The sequence below is a fragment of the Malaclemys terrapin genome, chromosome 10, assembly GCF_027887155.1.
Source record: "Malaclemys terrapin pileata isolate rMalTer1 chromosome 10, rMalTer1.hap1, whole genome shotgun sequence".
NCBI lineage: Eukaryota > Metazoa > Chordata > Testudines > Emydidae > Malaclemys > Malaclemys terrapin.
This window is the reverse complement of record NC_071514.1, coordinates 48,173,218-48,187,725: the sequence shown is the minus strand read 5'-3', so window position 1 is coordinate 48,187,725 and position 14,508 is coordinate 48,173,218. Positions and strand designations below refer to the sequence as shown.

At 56.4% G+C, this 14,508-nt stretch overlaps 1 protein-coding gene across 1 annotated transcript in view; it reads left to right on the top strand.

Moving 5' to 3' along the window:
* CCDC78 (coiled-coil domain containing 78) overlaps positions 1-14,508 on the top strand; it is an 87,182-nt gene that overhangs the window by 8,341 nt on the left and 64,333 nt on the right. The window contains exons 2-3 of the mRNA XM_054041918.1: positions 202-471; positions 5,558-5,938. The gene's annotated coding sequence lies outside the window, so the exon portion shown is untranslated. The remainder of the gene's footprint in view (positions 1-201; positions 472-5,557; positions 5,939-14,508) is intronic.

The window sequence follows — 14,508 nt, the reverse complement described above, 5'->3', positions numbered from 1 at the left end:
AGCGGCAAACAGCAGAGGCTAACAGCGGGAGTTTGCCTGGGAGTTCGCGTGGGGAGAGCGCACTGAGGCTTTCATCTGCAGGTTTCTCTGAGTAGTTCCTGCAACAGTTGAGGAAGCTCTTAAGAGGACGGTGATATGGAAGGTGAGCGATCAGCTGTTGTAACCTGCACAGGTTGTGCCATGTTTGTCTTTCTTCCACAGGACAGAAGCGACTTTGTCTGTACAAAGTGCAAGCTGGTCTCCATGTTGGAAGAGAAGGTTCGAGGGCTGGAGAAACGAGTGTCGACTCTGCGTTGCATAAGGGAAAATGAAGATTTCCTGGACAGACGTCAGGAGATGCTTCTACGGCCACAATGTTCTGAAGATTCAGAGCAGGCGCAGCAGGGACAGAAGGATTGTGAGGAGGTTTGGCAGCATGTGACCTCCAGAAGGAGAAAGAGGAGCGTCCATGCACCAGCAATGGAGATACAGGTGAGCAATCGTTTCCATGTTCTCTCTACAGGTACTACTGCGGAGAGTGGACTAGATGACCCATCTGAGGGAAGGGAGCAGAAGGAGACACCACCGATTGGAAGGCAAAAGATGCACTGTCCTAGGGATGGGGATTCCACGACCACCACTCCCAAGAGGAGGAGGAGGGTGGTGGTGGTCGGGCACTCCTTCCTCCGGGGGACTGAGTCATCTATCTGCCGCCCCGACCGGGAAAACCGAGAGGTCTGCTGCTTGCCAGGAGCTAGGATACACGATATGACGGAGAGACTGCCGAGACTCATCAAGCCCTCGGATCGCTACCCCTTCCTGCTTCTCCACGTGGGCACCAATGATACTGCCAAGAATGACCTTGAGCGGATCACTGCAGACTACGTGGCTCTGGGAAGAAGGATAAAGGAGTTTGAGGCGCAAGTGGTGTTCTCGTCCATCCTCCCTGTGCAAGGAAAAGGCCGGGGTAGAGACCGTCGAATCGTGGAAGTCAACGAATGGCTACGCAGGTGGTGTCGGAGAGAAGGCTTTGGATTCTTCGACCATGGGATGGTGTTCCAAGAAGAAGGAGTGCTAGGCAGAGACGGGCTCCACCTAACGAAGAGAGGGAAGAGCATCTTCGCCAGCAGGCTGGCTAACCTAGTGAGGAGGGCTTTAAACTAGGTTCACCGGGGGAAGGAGACCAAAGCCCTGAGGTAAGTGGGGAAATGGGATCCTGGGAGGAAGCACAAGCAGGAGTGCGCAAGAGGGGAGGACTCCTGTCTCATGCTGAGAAAGAGGGACGATCGATGAGTTATCTTAAGTGCCTATACACAAATGCAAGAAGCCTGGGAAACAAGCAGGGAGAACTGGAAGTCCTGGCACAGTCAGGGAACTATGATGTGATTGGAATAACAGAGACTTGGTGGGATAACTCACATGACTGGAGTACTGTCATGGATGGATATAAACTGTTCAGGAAGGACAGGCAGGACAGAAAAGGTGGGGGAGTTGCGTTGTATGTAAGAGCGGAGTATGACTGCTCAGAGCTCCGGTATGAAACTGCAGAAAAACCTGAGAGTCTCTGGATAAAGTTGAGAAGTGTGAGCAACAAGGGTGATGTCGTGGTTGGAGTCTGCTATAGACCACCAGACCAGGGGGATGAGGTGGACGAGGCTTTCTTCTGGCAACTAGCAGAAGTTGCTAGATCGCAGGCCCTGGTTCTCATGGGAGACTTTAATCACCCTGATATCTGCTGGGAGAGCAATACAGCGGTGCACAGGCAATCCAGGAAATTTTTGGATAGTGTAGGGGACAATTTCCTGGTGCAAGTGCTGGAGGAACCAACTAGGGGCAAAGCTTTTCTTGACCTGCTACTCACAAACAGGGAAGAACTAGTAGGGGAAGCAAAAGTGGATGGGAACCTGGGAGGCAGTGACCATGAGATGGTCGAGTTCAGGATCCTGACACAAGGAAGAAAGGAGAGCAGCAGAATACGGACCCTGGACTTCAGAAAAACAGACTTTGACTCCCTCAGGGAACAGATGGGCAGGATCCCCTGGGAGAATAACATGAAGGGCAAAGGGGTCCAGGAGAGCTGGCTGTATTTTAAAGAATCCTTATTGAGGTTGCAGGAACAAACCATCCCGATGTGTAGAAAGAATAGTAAATATGGCAGGCGACCAGCTTGGCTAAACAGTGAAATCCTTGCTGATCTTAAACGCAAAAAAGAAGCTTACAAGAAGTGGAAGATTGGACAAATGACCAGGGAGGAGTATAAAAATATTGCTGAGGCGTGCAGGAGTGAAATCAGGAAGGCCAAATCACACTTGGAGTTGCAGTTAGCAAGAGATGTTAAGAGTAACAAGAAGGGTTTCTTCAGGTATGTTAGCAACAAGAAGAAAATCAAGGAAAGTGTGGGCCCCTTACTGAATGAGGGAGGCAACCTAGCGACCGAGGATGTGGAAAAAGCTAATGTACTCAATGATTTTTTTGCCTCTGTCTTCATGCACAAGGTCAGCTCCCAGATTGCTGCACTGGGCAGTACAGCATGGGGAGAAGGTGACCAACCCTCTGTGGAGAAAGAAGTGGTTCGGGACTATTTAGAAAAATTGGACGTGCACAAGTCCATGGGGCCAGATGCGCTGCATCCGAGGGTGCTAAAGGAGTTGGCGGGTGAGATTGCAGAGCCATTAGCCATTATTTTTGAAAACTCATGGCGATCGGGGGAGGTCCCAGATGACTGGAAAAAGGCTAATGTAGTGCCCATCTTTAAAAAAGGGAAGGAGGAGGATCCGGGGAACTACAGGCCAGTCAGCCTCACCTCAGTCCCTGGAAAAATCATGGAGCAGGTCCTCAAGGAATCAATTATGAAACATTTAGAGGAGAGGAAAGTGATCAGGAACAGTCAGCATGGATTCACGAAGGGGAAGTCGTGCCTGACTAACCTAATTGCCTTCTATGATGAGATAACTGGCTCTGTGGATGAGGGGAAAGCAGTGGATGTGTTATTCCTTGACTTTAGCAAAGCTTTTGATACGGTCTCCCACAGTATTCTTGCTGCCAAGTTAAAGACGTATGGGCTGGATGAATGGACTGTAAGGTGGATAGAAAGCTGGCTAGATCGTCGGGCTCAACGGGTAGTGATCAATGGCTCCATGTCTAGTTGGCAGCCGGTTTCAAGCGGAGTGCCCCAAGGGTCGGTCCTGGGGCCGGTTTTGTTTAATATCTTTATTAATGATCTGGAGGATGGTGTGGACTGCACTCTCAGCAAGTTTGCAGATGACACAAACTAGGAGGCGTGGTAGATACACTAGAGGGTAGGGATCGGATACAGAGGGACCTAGACAAATTAGAGGATTGGGCCGAAAAAAACCTGATGAGGTTCAACAAGGACAAGTGCAGAGTCCTGCACTTAGGACGGAAGAATCCCATGCACTGCTACAGACTAGGGACCGAATTGCTAGGTAGCAGTTCTGCAGAAAAGGACCTAGGGTTCACAGTGGACGAGAAGCTGGATATGAGTCAACAGTGTGCTTTTATTGCCAAGAAGGTTAACGGCATTTTGGGCTGTATAAGTAGGGGCATTGCCAGCAGATCGAGGAACGTGATCGTTCCCCTTTATTCGACATTGGTGAGGCTTCATCTGGAATACTGTGTCCAGTTTTGGGCCCCACACTACAAGAAGGATGTGGAAAAATTGGAAAGAGTCCAACGGAGGGCAACAAAAATGATTAGGGGTCTGGAGCACATGACTTATGAGGAGAGGCTGAGGGAACTGGGATTGTTTAGTCTGCAGAAGAGAAGAATGAGGGGGGTTTGATAGCAGCCTTCAACTACCTGAAGCGGGGTTCCAAAGAGGATGGAGCTCGGCTGTTCTCAGTGGTGGCAGATGACAGAACAAGGAGCAATGGTCTCAAGTTGCAGTTGGGGAGGTCCAGGTTGGATATCAGGAAAAACTATTTCACTAGGAGGGTGGTGAAACATTGGAATGCGTTACCTAGGGAGGTGGTGGAGTCTCCTTCCTTGGAGGTTTTTAAGGCCCGGCTTGACAAAGCCCTGGCTGGGATGATTTAGCTGGGAATTGGTCCTGCTTTGAGCAGGGGGTTGGACTAGATGACCTCTTGAGGTCCCTTCCAACTCTGATATTCTATGATTCTATACCCCCTGATACTTTCTAATGGTAGAAAATCGAACACCCGAGCCAAGCCCCGCCCCTTCCCCAAGGCCCCGCCCCCGCTCACTACATTCCACCTACCTTGGTGTCTCACTCTATCCCACCCTCACTCATTTTTACTGGGCTGGGGCAGGGGCTTGGGATGCAGGAGCAAGGGAGGGCTCTAACAGGGAGTGCGGGCTCTGGGGTGGGACCAGAAATGAGGGGTTCAGGGTGCGGGAGGGGGCTCCAGGCTGGGGCAGGGAGTTGAGGTGCGGGAGGGGCTGAGGGCTCCGACTGGGGGGGCAGGCTCTGGGGTGGGGCTGGGGATGAGGGGTTTGGGGTGCAGGAGGGGCTCCAGGCTGGGGGGTGGGGCTAGAGTGACCAGACAGCAAGTGTGAAAAATCGGGACGGGGGTAGGGGTTAATAGGAGTCTATATAAGAAAAAGACCCCAAAATCAGGACTGTCCCTATAAAATCGGGACATCTGGTCACCCTACCCGTGGCCTTCAGCATCTTCTTACACTAGTAATACAACTGTTGCTATCTCCAGTGGAGTTGGATAAGACCTAACTGACTTTACCAAAGTGATGCAATGAATTAGTAGCAAACACACAAACAGAATCCAGGACTATGTCTATATTGGAAAAAACTGGGACCCTTAAGCTTCCATGGATAGTAGCAACAGGGAAGGCTGTAATGCTGCTGTCTTTTAAGGTATTATCTACACTTGGGAATAGCAATGATTAAGCAACCAGTGGCCAGCAAGCAGTGTAGCTGCTCCAGTACTGATTCCTAAGGTGATGTCTACACTATAGACCTTACAGCAGCACAGCTGTACCGCTGCAGCTGCATTGCTGTAAGGTGTCCCATGTAGCCACTGTATGCCAATAGGAGAGAGTTCTCCTGCCAGCATAATTAAATTACCTGCAATGAGTGGCGGTAGCTATGTCGGCAGGAAAGCGTCTCCCACCGACATAGCACTGTCCATACTGGTGGTTTTGTTGGTGGGGTGTGTTTTTTCACACCCCTGACCAACAAAAGTACTAATGTAGACAAAGCTTTAGAGTAGACAAAACTTTAGAGTAGACAAGGGCAAGGTAGGGTTTGCACCAATTGAACTAATCAGGGATTATTTTTGCCTGAAGCAAGATCCAGTAGCCAAATGTATTATTGAAAGATGCAACTCCTCTGACATCAATGGAGAGGCTCATGTTTACCCCAGAGCTGAATTTGGCCACAGATTCTTCTAGTACCTTGTTGCTAATGTCATGTTCCTGTAGCCCTGGAACTAATGGTAAAGTGAAAATGGACCTGCTTGTCTCAGACTCTTATTTGCCCTGGAAGAAAGTCATGTTTGCAATGCATTTATGTTACAGCATTTAATAGGGGATAGGGGAAGCAGCAGTTCTATCTATGTTGTTTTGTTGGGACTCATTACAGATGCAGGTAAAGAAATGGAAGGGAACTGCTGGGAAATGACTGCCAAATGGAGAGTGCCCTGTGGTCCCCACGTGTGATGCTCCACTATGAAAGGGCATATTGGGCCTCCTCAGAAACCAGTGGTGCTCAGCCTGAGCATTGTTTCCAGCCTGGGGAAGCGTCTTACTACTGACTTGAGAAATCTGGAACTGAACAGTTGTGGGAATGAGACATCTGATGATCACTCTGTGACTGGGGCTCTGGGCACGACAGAAGCGCCCAGACTTGGCTCACCTCGAGAGGCACAGAATATTGGACAGCAAGTAATTTTTGAAAATGTAAGCAAATAACCGTGTTCTTTACAGACATGAAGAGGGCATCTTCAGAGAGGCAGAATCACAGGTAACGATAATTATCAGTATTTGTGCCACATCTGCAGCCGTGGTGCCCTCCCCGATTGGCTCTACTGCTTTCAGCATGCAGTGTGGCCTCACCACCTGATTCACTATGTCTACACTACAGCAGCTCAACTACAGTGCTATAGCTGTAGTGTAGACGCTGCTTTTCTAAGGGTCTGTCTACACTACAAAATTACTCCGATTTTACAGAATTCGATTTTTGGCAACAGATTGTATAAAGTCGAGTGCATGCATCCACACTAAGCACATTAATTCGGCGGTGTGCATCCATAGTACCGAGGTTAGGGTCAACTTCCAGAGCATTGCACTGTGGGTAGCTATCCCATAGTTCCCGCAGTCTCCCCCGCCCATTGGAATTCTGGGTTGAGATCCCAATGCCTGATGGGGCAAAAGCATTGTTGCGGGTGGTTCTGGGTACATGTCATCAGGCCCCCCTCTCTCTCCCTCCCTCCGTGAAAGCAACGACAGACAATCGTTTTGCGCCTTTTTTCCTGGGTTACCTGTGCGGATGCTGCCCAGAGGAACTCTGCCCAGATGCGTGAGTGTACGGATGAGCGGAAATAGGTCCCACAGTTGCAGGAAATCCCGTTGGCCAACCTCCTCTCCCGGGTTTTGTAGATGGATAGTTTGGCCAGGGCTAAGAGGAGGTTGATAAGGAGATCCCGCGACTTTGGGGGGCCAAGGATGGGGAGTGCATAGATGAACAGGTGAGGGGAAAAGTGCAACCAAAACCATAATAATATATCTAAGAGGAGCCGGAATAGGGCTGCAACCTGGCGCACTCTAGAGAAATGTGCACCAGGGTTTCCTTCATGCCACAAAAGGGGCAGGTGTTTGGGATAGGGGTAAACCGCGCCAAGTACACGCCCGTTCTCATGTCTCCGTGAAGGAGCCACCAACTAATATCCCCAGCGGGACTTGGAACCAGGGTGGAGTATAGGCTGGCACCCTCGAGAGGTGGCAGGAGGTCCCACCATTTTGTGTCGGGGCGGGACGCGACGGCGAGGAAGTGAAGGGTGTGGAGCACGAGCGTGTACAGATGTTTCTTTGGCACGGTCTGGAACAGAACCGGCTGCAGATTGTGCAGTTGGCTCACAGTGAAAGGGGGGGGGGGCTGGTTGGGTCCATGGGGCAGGGCCCGATGAAAAGATCCACAGGGCCTGGGGTGGAGGGTGGGCAGGGCATGCCCTCTCGCAGGACCCGGTCGAGGTAGGCCTGAGCAGCGGGCAGTAAAGCAGCCTTCACCTCCTGGAGTACACGCTGGGGAGTGCGAGGTCTGGAGAGCCCCATGCGCTGAGCGAGCGTCAGGGGAGCTAGCCAGTCTCCCCGGTCGTAGTCCAGGCGGTCTCTGACCCTGGTTACTTCTGCCAAGACCAGCCTCTGGCACACCATGGGGGACTCCGCCACCTGCTCATGAAGCTGGGGGTTGTGTAGCAGGGGCTCCGCGAGGAGATCAGTCCCCACGGTGGCCACCACGGACCTGGTCATTGAAAGCAGCTTCCAGATCCGGAGTAATGCACCCGGTAGTGGGCTTCCTGGTAGGGGACGAGGAAGAACCCCTCGAGCGCCTCTCCGTCACGTGCCGCCGGCAGCAGTAAAGCCGCACTTGCCGGTGGAACGAGAGGACGTGACGGAGGGCGGGGTCTTTGCAGCCCAATGGAAGACGGCTGATGACAGAGCTAGGTCACCCTAGGGTAGAAAGGGTAGGCAGCAGGGCGGCATTGGGCAGGAAGGGAGGGACTGATGTCAGGATTAACTGGACCCCCAGGTCTTCCAACGGCTCCAGGGGGATGAAAACACCCCCCACCGCCAGGCCCGTCTCTATGGCCTCCTGGGCGGCAGCCTCCGATGCTAGGAAGAAGACGACCTTTCTGTACATTTTGGAGGCTGCCACGATGGCCGTGGGTCCCACCACCCTTGCCAGCGCCCGGACGTAGGTCTCCACGTGAGGCGACGTGGGCATCAGGAGGCAACGGACACCGTGTTTCCTGGTCAAGGTGGGGAAGGGGCCCTGGCCACTATAGATGGTAGTGGATGCGGTGGTCAGAGGAGCAGTGGCAGGTGGGGGGGCTGCCGCCACCTGGGCAGATGCCCTGGGGGCTGAGGGAGGGGCACCCGCAGAGCTGCTGGAGGGAGCAGCAGGGAGGGATGCCATGGCCCGTAGCAGGGCTGCGGCATTGGGGGAAGCCCCTGCCATGGAGGGCCCGGTTTTTTTAGCGGAGCCCTTACTCTTCTTTCTTCCCTGACTTTTCCCGCCGGCTGCGGGGGCTCCCCCTGAATAGGAAGGGGCGAAGGACGTGGCAGCAGCAGAGGTCTTCCAGGTACTCGCCGCTGCTGGAGCCCCAGCGGGGGGTGACAGTAGCAGGTGGGTCGGCAGCAGCGGTTGAGGTAGAAATTTGGGGAATGGACACGGGGGCAGGTGGAGGAGGGGCAGTGGGATCATCGTGAGGGATCTCTCCCGCCATGTCCCCCGCCATAATGAGAGCGTGGAGGAGGACAAATAGCGAGGGGCGGGGAGAGAGAGAAGGCAACCACTCCTCCCCGCTAGGCTGCAGGCAGGGGAGGAGGGTGCTAGAAGGGGAGGGCTAAATGGGCGTGGGGAGCTATCAAGGACTTAGGGAGGGGAGGGTGTCAGTCACCGACTCAGAGTGGAATTCCGGCTCCTCTAGCTGTACTAGGGGATTGGGGGTGATAACAGCATAAGGGAGTGCAGTGAACAAGGGTAAACTCAAACAGGGGACAGGCACAAGCGCATGGGAAGGGGCATGGGTGCACGAGGGGAGGGGCTAATCAGGGCTGGGGGGACCACAGGGTAGGGGGGGAAAGAATTGAGCTGGGAATGGGGCGGAGGGACCAAGGGGCTAGCTTCAGGGCTGGGGCAGGACAATCAGGGCTGCAGAGGGAAACGGGCAGGGCAGACAAAGGTTGCAAAGGAGAGGGGGTCAGTCCAAGGTTGGGGGATGTGTGCCCACGAGCACTTGTACGGAAAGTCAATGTTTGGCTGGCTGCTGCTGCAGGCCCAAACAATGGAAGTGAGCGTGGCAAGCCAGGTGAGTAGCTCAGTCCCAGAGGCAGGAAGTCGAGGCAGATGGAAAACAGCCAGTGGAGGTTGTTGGGGGGCAACAATGGTGGTGGGGGCGAAGGGGAACACGGATAGACCGGGGGCAGGCTCCACGCCACACCCCCGGTGTCTCCACAAACACAGTCTAGATCCCCACCACAAGAGCACAGTTCGAAAAATACTCAGTCCAGAAATGCCCCCTCCACAGTGGTCTTCAAAGCCTTCATGCGTTCCCCCAGCACCGGGTGGTCCTTTTCTATTCCTCCTCCTCCTCCTTGGGGCTCTAACAGCTTCCTAGCAGCAACCTCAGCAGCTCTAGGTGGTGGTGGTCTGATGTCCAGGCAGGAGGGACCTCGCTCAGATGGTGATTGTGGTGGTGTCCTCAGCAACAAGGGCTGGAGCTGGGGTCCTTCACTCCCTTCTTCCTCTGGGGAGCAGGCCAGCTGCCTCCCCGGGGCTGTAGCTGGAGCAACAGCAGCAGCAACTGAGGGGGGAGTATTCAGCAGCCAGCCAGCAACTGGGTAGCAGAGAAGGGGGCAGGTGGTGGTGGTGTCTGTCCCAGCCAAGGGAGCAGCTGGAGCAGCAATAGCAGCAGTGAAGGCCAGTGCTCAGCAGCAGCAGCCCCCTGCCTTCCTTCACCCTCCAGGCCAGAGGGCAGCAGGAGAATGATCCTACTGGGATCCAGGAAGTGGCTAAAGGATCCCCCCAGCCTAAGGGGGAGTCCACAGGACCTGAAGACCAAAAAATGACGGGGGACAACTACCGGTAATAAAAGAACGGGGACAGGAGTGAGGTCAAAGGGTCAAACGAAGCGAATCAGACGGGGACACTGAGCAGAGAACCTCAGACAGCGCCCACTGCTCCTCGAAGGCGTCAAGGGAGCCAGCGGACACCGGCCAGAGGAACTCTGCCCAGATACGTGAATGAACAGAGGACCTGAAATAGGCCCCACAGTCACAGGAGACTCCATCGGCCAACCTCCTCACTCTGGTTTTATAGATGGCCAGTTTCACTAGGGCCAGGAGGAGGTTGACCAGCCCCCGCAGCCCGGAGAGGTCTCACCAGATTGCAGGCCGCAGAGGCGGGGCCCTCCCGTTTATCTGGGCGCACTGGGGGAGATACCCCTTGGGCCTGAGCGGGAGCGTTGGTGGGCCAGAAAGGAGGAGGGGCGGCTTCGGGCACTGGGCAGCCAGGGGCGCCGGTGATGACGTCACAGGGCTCGGGGGTCACAGTTGCCCCTCCGTGCCGAGACAAGGGGCAGTCCCTCCGGACGTGCCCTATTGCCCAGCAGAGGTAGCACCAGGCCTCCCCTGTCGAATAACGCAGCCGGTAGCGGGCCCCTTGGCAGGGGACCAAGAAGGACCCCTCGAGCGCCTCACCATCACGTGCCGCCGGCAGCAGTTGTAACTATACCTGCGGACGGAACGAGAGGACATGATGGAGGGCGGGGTCCTTGCAGCCCAACGGGAGAGGGCTGACCACAGAGATCGGCCTCCCCAGGGTAGAGAGGGTGGGTAACAGGGCGGGTAACGGTGACATTAGGAAGGAAGAGAGGGACAGAGGTCAGGACCAGTCGGGCACCCAGGTCTTCTAGCAGCTCCAGGGGGACGAACACGCCCCCCACCGCCAGGCCCTTCTCCACCGCCTCCTGGGCGGCGGCCTCCAATGCTAGGAAGAAGACGACCTTTCCGTGCATCTGGGAGGCCGCCACAATGGCCGTGGGCCCCACCACCCTCGCCAACGCCTGCACGTACGTCTCCATGTGAGGCGAGGCGGGTACCAGGAGGCAACGGATGCCGTGCTTCCTGGTCAAGGTGGGGAAGGGGCCCCAGCTGCTATAGATGAAAGCAGAGGTGGTGGTCGGTTGAGATGATGATGCAGCGGCAGGCAGGGGGGGACACCCACAGAGCTGGTGGAGGGAACAGCGGGGAGAGACACCACGGCCGGTGGCAGGGCCGTGGTAGTGGGGGCAGCCCCCGCCATGGAGGGCCTGGTCTTTTTGGCGGGGCCTTTACCTTTCTTTGTGTCCTGGCCCTTCCTGCTGGCTGGGGGGGCTCCCCCAGAGTTGGAAGGGGCGAGGCAGCAGCGGAGGTCACCTCGTTACCCGCCGCTGCCGGCGCTCCAGCAGGGGCAGTAGCAGGTGGCTCAGCAGCGGCGGTTGAGGTAGAGGCTAGGGGGGACGATGGTGGGGCGGGTGGAGGAGGGGCAGCAGGGTTAGCCCGAGGGATGCCACTCACCTCGTCCCCTGCCATAAATGAAGACGGGGGGGTGGACAAACACCAGACGGGGGGGCAGGGAAAGGGGAAACAGGTTGCCCACTCCTCCCCACTAGGCTGCAGGCAGGGGAGGAGAGTGCCAAAAAAGGGGGTGGGCTGCATGCGGGGACTATCAAGGGCTAGGGGTCAGTCACCGACTCGGGGAGGGTTTCTGGCTCCTCTAGCTGCACTAAGGGAGGGGAGATATAACAGCATTGGAGGGTGCAGTGAGACAGGTTCAAACTAAAAATGGGGAGGGGCACAAGCGCATAGGAGGGGACATGGGTGCACGAGGGGAGGGGCGAATCAGGGCAAGGGGACCACAGGGGAAGGCGAACAACCAGGCTTGGAAGTGGGGCAGAGGAACCATGGGGCTAGCTTCAGAGGCTGGGGCGGGTCAAACAGACAAAGGCTGCAGAGGGAAAGCGTGGGGCAAACAAACTGGAGCTAGCAAGGGGCTGGGGCAAGGGAGAGGGGCAAAAGGCTGCAAGGGGCAAATTGGTAGGCAGCAGGGGCAAAGCTGCAGGCTTGCTGCAGGGGGGAGGAGGGGTCAGTCCAAAGTGGGGGGCACGTGCATCCACATGCGCTTGCAACAACAAAAGAAAGTCAGTTTAGGCTGGCTGCTGCATCAGGCCCAATGGTGGCAACAGGGCATGGCAAGCCTAGGTGAGCAGCTGAGTCCCAGAGGCAGGAGCTCGAGGCAGATGGTGAGTAGCGGGGGAGGGGGCAACGATGATGGTGGTGGTGGAGGGGGGTCGGGGAGGACACACAGATGGACCAGGGGGCAGGCTTCACACCACACCCCGTGTGTCCCCACAAACACAGTCTAGACCCCCACCACAAGAGCACAGTTCAAAAAATACTCAGTCCAAAAATGCCCCCTCCACAGTGGTCTTCAAAGCCTTCATGCGTTCCCCCAGCACCGGGTGGTCCTCTTCTATTCCTCCTCCTCCTCCTTGGGACTCTAACAGCTTTCTCAGCAGCTCCAGGTGGTGGTGGTCTGGTGTCCAGGCAGGAGGGACCTCGCTCAGATGGTGATTGTGGTGGCGTCCTCAGCAACAAGGGCTGGAGCTGGGGTCCTTCACTCTCCTATTCCTCTGGGGAGCAGGCCAGCAGCCCCCCCGGGGCTGTAGCTGGAGCAACAGCAGCAGCAACTGAGGGGGGAGTATTCAGCAGCCAGCCAGCAACTGGGTAGCAGAGAAGGGGGCAGGTGGTGGTGTCTGTCCCAGCCAAGGAAGCAGCTGGAGCAGCAATAGCAGCAGTGAAGGCCAGTGCTCAGCAGCAGCCCCCTGCCTTCCTTCACCCTCCAGGCCAGAGGGCAGCAGGAGAATGATCCTACTGGGATCCAGGAAGTGGGCGGGCAAAGCTAAAGGATCCCCCCCTGCAGCCTAATGGGGGGGTCCACAGGACCTGAAGACCAAAAAATTACGGGGGACAACTAATAAAAGAACAGGGACAGGAGTGAGGTCAAAGGATCAAACGAAGCAAACCAGATGGGGACACCGAGCAGAGAACCTCGGACACCGCCCACTGCTCCTCCAAGGCGTCAAGGGAGCCAGTAGACGCCAGCCAGAGGAACTCTGCCCAGATACGTGAATGAACGGAGGACCTGAAATAGGCCCCACAGTCACAGGAGGCTCCATCGGCCAACCTCCTCACTCTGGTTTTATAGATGGCCAGTTTCGCTAGGGCCAGGAGGAGGTTGACTAGGAGGTCCCGTGACTTTGTGGGGCGACGGATAGGGAGTGCATAAATAGAAAGGTGAGGAGAAAAGTGCAACCAAAATCTTAACAAAATATCCGTGAGGAGCCGGAATAGGGGCTGCAGCCTGGCGCACTCCAGGTAACATGCGCCTCATGCCGCAAAAGGGGCAGGTGTCTGGGATGGGGTAAACCGCGCCAACTACATGCCCGTGCTCACGGCTCCGTGAAGGAGCCGCCAACTGATGTCCCCGGTGGGCTTTGGGATCAGAGCAGAATAAAGGCTGGCCCACCGGGGCTCCTCACCCTCCAGAGGTGGCAGAAGGTCCCGCCACTTCGTATTGGGGCAGGACGCGAGGGTGAGGACATGAAGAACATGGAGCATGAGCGTGTATAGATGTTTCCTTGGCGCGGTCTGGAACAGAACCAGCTGCAGATCGTTCAGCCCAGCTCATGGCGAAGGGACGGGAAGGGGACCGGTTGGGTCCACGGGGCAGGGGCCCAATGAAAAAGTCTAGAGGGCTCGGAGTGGAGGATGGGCGGGGCATGCCCTCTCGCAGGACCCGGTCGAGATAGTCCCAAGCAGCGGGCGGCAAAGCGGCCCTCACCTCCTGAAGTAGGCGCCGGGGAGTACGAGGTCTGGAGACCCCCATGCGCTGAGCAAGCGGCAGGAGATCCAGCCAATCTCCCCGGTCATAGTCCAGGAGGTCTCCAACTTTGGTGACTTCTGCCAGGACCAACCTCTGGCGCACCATGGGGGACTCCGCCACCTGCACACGGAGCTGGGGGTTGTGTAGCAGGGGCTCCGCGAGGAGATCTGCCCCCACAGCGGCTGCTACGGACCTGGTCACTGAGAACAGTTTCCAGGTCCGGAGGAGGTCCTGGTAGAAGACCGGCAGCCCGGAGAGGTCTCATGGAAGACCCCTCGAATGGAGACAAAGGAGCTGCCGGTCATATCGGAGCCCTCGGAAGCAGCGCAGGAAGGCGTGCGCCAATACACTCCATGCCGGACTACCATGCCTCCTCGTGCCCGCCTCGCCCCACGTGGAGACCTACGTGCAGGCATTGGCGAGGGTGGTGGGGCCCATAGCCATTGTGGCGGCCTCCAAGATGTACGGAAAGGTCGTCTTCTTCCTAGCATCGGAGGCCGCCGCCCAGGAGGCAGTGGAGAAGGGCCTGGCGGTGGGGGGAGTGTTCATCCCCCTGGAGCCGCTACAAGACCTGGGCGCCTGACTGGTCCTGACCTCTGTCCCTCCCTTCCTTCCTAATGCTGCCCTGTTACCCATCCTCTTTACCCTGAGGAGGCCGATCTCCGTGGTCAGCCCTCTCCCATTGGGCTGCAAAGAGCCCGCCCTCCATCATGTCCTCTCGTTCCGCCGGCAGGTACAGTTACAACTGCCACCGGTGGCACATGACGGTGAGGCGCTCGAGGGGTCCTTCTTGGTCCCCTACCAGGGGGCCTGCTACCGGGTGTATTATTCAATGGGGGAGCCCCGGTGCTACCTCTGCCAGGTGATGGGGCATGTCCGGAGGGACT